Source organism: Limulus polyphemus, unplaced genomic scaffold (genome assembly GCF_000517525.1).
Source record: "Limulus polyphemus unplaced genomic scaffold, Limulus_polyphemus-2.1.2 Scaffold50, whole genome shotgun sequence".
Lineage (NCBI taxonomy): Eukaryota > Metazoa > Arthropoda > Merostomata > Xiphosura > Limulidae > Limulus > Limulus polyphemus.
Window position 1 is genome coordinate 27,483 of NW_013665660.1, and position 7,836 is coordinate 35,318.

Genomic DNA, 7,836 nt, shown 5'->3' on the forward strand with positions numbered 1-7,836 from the left:
CAAAACAAACCTGTATTGCGCTCGTAGTAAAAAAAAAAACAAACACCAAAAATCTTACTTAACTAGTCAATTAACAGCTTGGTTTATAACGCTGAAATTCTGGTATCGATACCTGTGATGGACAGAGCATAGGTAGTCCATTATGCTCAACAACAACGCTGTTTTATGTAAAAGGGGAACTGATTTTAATAGATGTGACAATTTTCTCCCTACTTGCATAAGTTAATGCCACTTTGTTATACTTGTCTTTTGATTGGTTGATAAAAATTAATGAAATTATTACATTAAACCGTAGTGAGTATCATGTCAGTTTTATCATTTTGATTAGTGATATGATGAATACAACATGCATCATTTATTGAATTATTATTTTTTTATTAAATAATTATGTTTCATATAGAAACTTGAGCTGCACATGCTCACCAGTGCGAGTTTAAAAGTGATTGTATCATTCTGTTTAGGCATCTGACGTTGGTTTTAGAAAACTTGTTTTCTTATAGCTATGCCAAATTACAGTGTGTATATAAAAAATTAACTTAGTTGAAAGTTATTAAGAAATACAAAAGCCATGCATGGAGTGGAAGAAGAAGAAAAAATATTGAGGATGACACTCACAAAAGAAAGAACAGTTCAATTAAATAAGCCCCCACCCCATCCGCAATGGTTCAGCTCTAAGTCTGCCGGCTTACAACGCTAAAAAGAGGTTTTCGATACCCGTGGTGGGTACAGAACAGATAGCCCATTGTGTAGTTTTTATGCTCAACAACAACCAAACCATTAAATAAGATGTCGAGGTTGATGCTTTCAGTAAAACGAATTCGTGGAAGTAGATATTAACGATGACTAAAAATAAGAAATAAAATGCAAATATGAGTTGCTGGAGACAGTTTTGGAAGTTTTACAAAAAGCATTGTCTTTTCGACACATATTTACAGGTCCCAGTTGATATCAAAACATAAACAAGCACAAAGTAAACAAGTTTAGTTGGTACCTGAGTGAAATACACTGGGTGAAGCAAAATTATTGGCTTACAAAGATTTTGTTACAAGCATTAAAAAAAGTAGTAAGAGAAAATCTAAATCGGTTAAGATTCTATGGGCATCGGATACGTGATCCATTTCGCAAGTCTGTCATACAAACTAAATGAAAAGTAGTGGATGAAGATGAATGTGATGACTGAGCTGGGTATGAAGTTATTTTTTTTTTTAAGAAAATCATTCGCAAAAACTGTTTCTGAAGCTAAGATTTCGACTAATGATCATGCTCTTATTACGCAATAAAATAAGAATTTAAGAACTCGTGGAGTGACTCAAAATACTAGAGTAAATATATGTGGTAACGTACTATAAACAATAAATCCTTTCGTTTAAAAAATCAAAATATATGAAGTACATTAAGTACGTGGGGCCGAGCGCGGTATAGTGGTTAGCGTGTGAGGCTAGGGTTCTGTGATATGCGTCCTGTTTTCATAAAGAAAAAAAAATTCAAGCTCGGTAATTTAGGGTCGTGGGTGTGTGTGTTATAAGAGTGGCTATCAAACCTCACTATTCGATGTGATAAGATAACTCAAAAGCTAGTAGTGTTGACCAACATCCTTTCTTCTAGTCTGTTCCTTCACGATTAGGGACGGCTAACGCACATAATCATTGTGTAGTTTGCGCAAAATCCAACAAATGGACAAGTGCGTGGGAGTCTAAATATCTCTGACGGGAGTGAAAGCCTCGTAAACCCTATTGACTCATGTAGTTTCCTTTAAACTTTGTTTATCACTGTATAACCAAAGTACAGCTTTTGAACTTAAGCAAAATAAAAGTTGGATGGCCAAGCCAAAGGGCAATGCTTTGACGTGGTGGTTTGGGTTTAAATTCGTCTGACGACAATGAATGGATATTTTGTGGTATGAGATTAAACTTGTCTAACAGCCATGGATTGATTATCTGTGATGTTGGTTTAAACTCATCTGACAACTATGAATGCGTCTTATGAGTTTACACTCGTTTGAAAGCAGTGGATTGGTCTTTTATGATTCATGAATATCAAAACTGACAAAATAAGCTATTTCTGATTGGTCAGGAATTCTTACATGACTGAGTGAAAAGTCTGTGATGATGAGCTATGCGAGGTCTTGTTCCATCACCAGCGGGCTTTGTCAGGCTGCGAGGATTCCAATATTATTTATGGTAAATTATTAATTAAATGAGAATTATTAAATACTATTGTTGATTAAATCTGAAAGTAATTAATTATTTAACTGATTAAAATATGATCCTTAGATTTAGATACCAGAGGAATGACATCACCCTTAAACTTCATGTTTCTTTTTCTTGCATTACATGTCAATATTACAAATAAAAAGTCAAGGAAGTATTATAAATTAAACGGTAATTCTTTGTTTTGAACTCGGGCAGTCAAAGAGAACCTTTCCGTCAATAATGAAAATACCATTGGAACCGTGTGTAAGAGCTGAATAACCTCCTTTAGGACTGACTTTACTATTATAGAGTTGACTCGATGTTTCGTATAGTCCATGGTAAGTTACTGATTAAGTATTATTAATAAAGAGTCACTATCTAAATGGTATTCGTTGAATGTGAGGTGGTATTTTCAACGTGATTGGCACCTTATGCGCGCAAGAGTTAAACGGCTAGGTGAGAGACTCCTAAGATTTAAATAGAGTTGCCCCTAGTTTCAAACTATTGACCAAAAGAAAGATAATCAGTCAGCGACACCTATTACCACAAGGTTTTTGTTCTTGAAGTCAAGATCAAAGGACTAGAGCTGTAGTGAAGATAATTTTCCCAAGACTACCATCAGTGGACTAAGTTCAAACAACCGATACAGGCGAATAAATTGTTGGTTAATTACGCGCTTAACACTATCTTTTGAGCAATTTAATACTGTATGTCTTGCAAATAAGTGAAGTCAATAAGCATGAATGCAGACAGTTATTTCTAGTTTATTTGGGACATGTAAACGTGATATATTAAAATAACGAAGTACTGTAATAAATTTATTGATTAAATAGTGAAAGTATGAATTTCATTACTTTAATATATTTAATTTGTACAAACAAATTAGTGATTTGATAAATTACAATCACTTTTGTTGTAACTATCAGAATTAACGAATATAACGGTATATTTTGGTAGTTCTCTGCATTATGAGTAATACAATTATATCAGAATGCATGTATAAAAAGTAATAAGTTCTATAACTGTATGATAAATACAAAATTTGGTATTGAAGTTTTATGATAATTTATATAGCATTTTATGTAATCAAGGTATTCTAACAAGGTTAGGGGGCTGAACTCGCAATCTGAGGGCCGCGGGTTCGAATCCACGTCACACCAAACATGCTCGCCCTTTCAGCCGTGGGGGCGTTATAATGTGGCTATCAATCCCACTATTCGTTGGTAAAAGGGTAGCCCAAGAGTTGGCGGTGGGTGGTGATGACTAGCTGCCTTCCCTCTAGTCTTACACTGCTAAATTAGGGACGGCTAGCGCAGATAGCCCTCGTGTAGCTTTGCGCGATAATTCAAAACAAACAAACAAACTAACGAGGTTAACAAAACAACATGTAACTAAACATTTTATTTATCTGCACAATAGTTTCCATTATGTCACCATATAATAAATCATCGGGACAGTCAAATCAATACCTACATGCTATTTATTGCTCACAAACCAATTATTCAGTATTACCTAATATTTACTCATTCTCTTATTTTTGAAATTTTAATCGTGAATATTTTCATATCATTTGTTACATTGAAATACTGCTGGTAAAAATGAATCTTTTAATTTCTTGGCTGGAGTCTTTATCACATTATTGGTCCTTTGTTATCTAATGAGGACCTTAGCTACTTCATGTAAGTCCTGTTTGGTTCTTCATTCGTGAGCCCTCTGGTACTTGAAGTAGTTCATATTAATTAAATTCACTCAATTTAAAATAATAACGCTTGAAATTTACATACATCTCCTTAGATGATTGAGTATATTAACTTAAAAACGATTTATAATATCATTGTAGAATATTTCTGTTAAATAGATTTGTGTGGTTTATTTTAATAATAAAATGTAATATTTATATTACTATGATAAAAATCTTTGTTTAGTTATTTACATAACTTGGGTATCAGCTCGTACACACGTATCACGATTAAAGTTTCACGTCAGTGTAACTTTTGTGGTGACTAATTTCACATTTATACTAAAAATGGATTTTTAACTTGTTCTAAAATAATCCTCACTAACTTTACCGTACGTCGAAGGTTTGAAATGTTTTTTGGAGTTAGCTGATATCTGGTTCCCGTGTTGGCTGAGATCCTCAGTTTGCTTTCCTTTATGTACTAATGTAGTTCAACAGTGGGAGATTGCATAAAAACCTCGTTTGGAGATGTCATCTGACCTATTATCACAGCTATTAACTATACACGTATGAACCGTTTTTGTTTTTATCTAAGGTGATTATTTTCTTGTTAGTGAACACTTATCAAACAATTATTAACCCAGAAGATGTTAGAAATGGTAACTAAAGCTTGTTTTTCGACTCACAAGATGGCGAATGAACGCAAAGATACAAATTCGTTGTCCTCTTTCACTTTGATTAAAACTGTTGCTTTATAATTTCATACAATTTTGATAACTTGGTAATTCTGTCTTGCGTTATAAATAGACAGAACGAGATTTATTGCAAAATTTAAATTAGAAACGACATTAATTTGCTGGTTATCATTATCAATCATTTCTGATCTAAGTAAGCTACTTGCATAGATTGGAGCTAAAAATTAACCTCGTAATTTATGTATCTAATTTAATATACCAGTCTAACTAGGACTATGCAATATCTATCTAACTGTATATATATCGTGAATTATGATAGCGGTTCATAATAGGAATCGCACAGAATTTGCTCAAAATTCTAGCATTTGTACCCTTGCGGGACAGCGGCAAGTTTACGGACTTACAACACTAAAATCCGGGGTTCGATTCCCCGCAGTGGACACAGCTACTTAAAAGTTAGTTAATTTTTTACTGAAAGTTGATTTACGTGGTTGTAAATACGTAAGAGATGCATATTGTTCTGAGCGGCTGCCTTTGTATACTTTACACTTGTTAAACGCGAGTTTATGTGAAACAGGCTCAGCAAATAATGGTTGGGTGAAAAAAAAAGCCAATGCAGCAGTAAACTGTTGAAAAAAAATGTAACATTCAACTAAACACGTATGTAGCTTAAACTTTATTCTCCATAAATGGACATAAAAAACTTAAGAAACAAGATTAGTAAAAATTGACAATTTAAAAAGAGGGAATAGGGATCGTCAAAAAATTACAGAAACGAGTCGAATCAAAATGCAACGATTATATTTTCAAGCCTAAAACTAGAGACTCTTAAAAAGTAAACAAACTAGGGTAGAAATAGTGTCTACATGATTTTCTCAAGCTACAAATCCCTATTCTGACTCCACGTCTACAGTACATCCAATTTTAGTGGAGTCGAAATAGGCTTGAAAATATAATCTTTGCACTTTGATTCAAGATATTTCTGTACTTTTTTGATGATCCCTATTCCACCTATTTAAATTAACAATTTTTACTAATATTGTTCATAATGAATTTTGCATACTATATAGATATAAACGGTCGCTTGCCAGAGTTAAGATTTTGAATTTTTGACTCATGATGTAAATGCACTTACTTGACTGATCAATCTATCTTTCCTTTTAAAAAAAAAATCATAATGGACAGTTCAGGCTTAAACATTATTTTTCTCCAGGCTTTGTCTTTAAAACTTTTTTTTTTTCTGTTTGTGATATCTAGCCCAAGCATTAGTAGTAGGTCACAAATTGTTTAACAAAGCTGGAAACTTCGAGAATGGTTTGCTTCTTGGTACTTTTTTGCTTCGTGTAACTTGGTGAAGTCCAGATATTGAATTATGATCTCATAATTTTGTAATATAATGCAAATAAAGAATATTTGAGCCAAGCCCTGTAAGTTCTTAGATGAGATAATTTTTAAGGGGGTTTGTTGTGTGCATAATTATATAGCTCACAGAGTATGATGCCTGACTGCTCCTAAAGTTATGTTGCATGTTTTGTACGTCACAGCGATTAAAAAGATGGAACTCCTTTTTAAAATGAAAGTTAATGTATTATGAAAATATCTTAACTGTTTTTCGCATTATTATAGGTTTAATATCCTGTCATATCACAGACTTCCATTAGCTAGCTCACCAGTAAGTCAGAAGGCTTATAACTCCAAAAACCGGGTTTCAGTACACGTGGTGGGTACAGTACCAATAGCGTACCGTGTAGCTTTGCGCTTAACAGTAAACAAACTGACAAGAACTGTCATATAGTTTTAAACTTCTAATAGGATAAAAAAAACTAGATAAACCGTTTGCAAACGTTTTTTTTAAACGAACACTTGTCCAGTAGGATTGTTATGTAACATCACAGCACTAATATGTTTCAAATTTATTTTTTGACGTGCATATAAAGAAAATGATTGTAAAAGATAATTTAAGAAAAAGCTAAAGAGTAAGATCACAAAGAAATAATCATTTCTGCTCTTTTATTCGTAAGAAAATGGGCATGATATGTTGTGTGTATTTTTTCTTATAGCAAAAACCACATTAGGCTATCTGCTGTGTCTACCGAGATGAAACATGATAGGCTAAATAGATATTTTGTTGCCTGATGTTTTCATAGATAGCTATTTTTTTTACTGAATAGCTGTCTTCATTGTTTTGTATTATGGTATGCAGGCATACCATGCGGGTTCTGTCCCGTTAATTATAATGTATAACGTAAGCTTCATGCATACAGAGTGTGTTTAGTTTCTGATATATAACGTTTTTTTCACCCTAGTTACACACAGAACTGGGTCACTCAACTCTTTAGATAGAAAGGATCGATCTTTTTTCCTGGCAAGCCGGGTGATGCTTCAAGGGCATAACAATCTTTATTCTGAAATGAGAGTGATCCTCAATCATGTGGGTGGCATCTGCACTTTGAGAGAATTAGTATTATTGTTTTGTCTATATAACTCCATGTTCTCTCAGTCTAAAACAAGTTGAGGTAAGATATTAGTCTGAATAGAGATCACAGTTTGAAATAGATCAGTTTGTATGCAGTAAAGGTGCACGTTTACTTTTGTGTTGGTTATTGTTGTTTTATTTATTATTAATAAATATAGTGTTACTTTGTACAAATGTGTGTTCAGTCTCTTACTTTTGCATCCGACTCGGGGAAATTAAGGCAACTGATTTATAATTCATTTTCTGGCAAGCCTCCTTTCATGCTGCAGGGAAATCAATGTATCCGTGACTAATACAGTATCGTGATTATGTCATACATACATGGACCTATTGGGCATAAATGTTTTAAGTTATGTTTTGATTATACGATTGTGCGCATGCGGTCGTATATAGTAATGTGTCGATATGTTTCTTCTATCCTGTCTGTCTTTTTAAATTCAGTTATATTTCATCCATTATTTCTTTCGCTTGATAGGTAAAGATAACTACTGTGACGTAGATCCTGGTAGGCAATGAAGAAAACACAACCGTTGTAGCACCTCTTAAATAAGTAAATATACCAGTTTTTCTGCATGAGATGACTTTATGAGATACAAGTTTCCTAGATTATATGACGCTCTGGTCCTTTCTGGAATGTACAAGATGAATTCTGATTAGAACAAAAAGAGAAAAGTTGTTGATAAGTTTCAGTGTTACTCTCGTAAATACACTACAAGACGCAAATACATACATCGTAAACAGGCTGCAGATCTAGCTAGAGTAATGCACCTGAAAACTTGTAGTTACATGTTCATT

At 33.4% G+C, this 7,836-nt stretch overlaps 1 protein-coding gene across 2 annotated transcripts in view; it reads left to right on the top strand.

Moving 5' to 3' along the window:
• Nucleotides 1-7,177, top strand: part of LOC106462989 (mini-chromosome maintenance complex-binding protein-like) — a 33,587-nt gene extending 26,410 nt beyond the window's left edge. For both annotated transcript variants that reach the window (XM_022390601.1, XM_022390610.1), the window contains one exon: nucleotides 6,872-7,177. The gene's annotated coding sequence lies outside the window, so the exon portion shown is untranslated. The remainder of the gene's footprint in view (nucleotides 1-6,871) is intronic.
• The last annotated feature ends 659 nt before the right edge of the window (nucleotides 7,178-7,836 follow it).